A 1,221-nucleotide genomic window follows, 5' to 3' on the forward strand; every position below is an offset into this window, starting at 1 on the left:
ATTTGGTTGTTCTTGTTAAATAGAAAGTAAACACCCTCAGATTGTAATATAAAAGGTTTAATTGAGGAGCCAATGGGACATCTAAATGGTCACTGAATTTTAAAGTTCTAAGTGTGGTGGAGCTGGATTTGCTCCATGTCTCCTGTTCAAGCCTTGCTGCTTGAGCCTGCAAGTAGATATGTTTACAAGGCCCTCAGGAGCATGTTGTAGTTGTTGCAGCCTGCTACACATGGTGCAATTATATTCCCTCAACATAACACTAAACAGGTACTGGGGTCCACGACTGATAAGGGGGGAATGTCACAAGCACAAAAGGGGCACTATTACAGGAGTGGTACTCTGATCAAACCTCCGTTCTGCATTGCACCCTATAGCCGAATGGGTCAGAGAGGTATGTCAGACCCGGTCCTGTACCTATATGCTTGTCACCCCATGATATTACAGCTACACATACCTGGAGATTAACAGTCCTTCATCCTCCTACTAACACACACTTACAAATATATAGGTCAGTGCTCCTCTGCTCTGTGTGTAAACCAAAACTTATTTTCTGATTTTCAATTAGCAATTTATTATTGAAAGGTTTATATCTAAACCCCAAAATTTTGGTGTTTTGGGAAACTAAACTGATGCTAATTGTGGAACAAAGTTTGGGTTTGATTAGGGAACGATTCACATGAATAATGACTTACTGCTACTTACTATATACACCTTAGAGAATGAAACACAAATCATTTTTTTTCTGTATTACAAATGGTGGCGATTTCTTATAATATGATATTTCTGCTAACTAAAGCCAGATAAAAATGCTAGGTCTGCTGACTAAAAACCAAGGTATAAATTTGAGTGGGTACCTCACAGGAGAAAAAAAAATGCAATTGCATTGTGTAAAATTGATCAGCAGGAAAAGGTTTCACTGACCAACCAGTACTGAATATAGTTCTATAAGATTGTTAGAGAAAACCACACTTATACTAACCTATAAATCAATGATTACTCACCAAGTAGAACCATATGAAGACACATGTTTTGCACAGTTTTGTATAGATAGCTTGCCTGGTCTGTCCTCTTAAACCATTTTCACAGTAAAACTGGTTGCTATGAATAAACTGACAGAAGCAGATGTGTTTCTACCAACTCTAGTTGTTAGAGCCCATATCCCCTCCAGAAATGATCAATTTAATTACTATAAGCGTGAAGAAAATAAAATGCATCAGTAAG

This window comes from Bombina bombina, chromosome 6 (assembly GCF_027579735.1).
Source record: "Bombina bombina isolate aBomBom1 chromosome 6, aBomBom1.pri, whole genome shotgun sequence".
NCBI classification, from domain to species: Eukaryota; Metazoa; Chordata; class Amphibia; order Anura; family Bombinatoridae; genus Bombina; species Bombina bombina.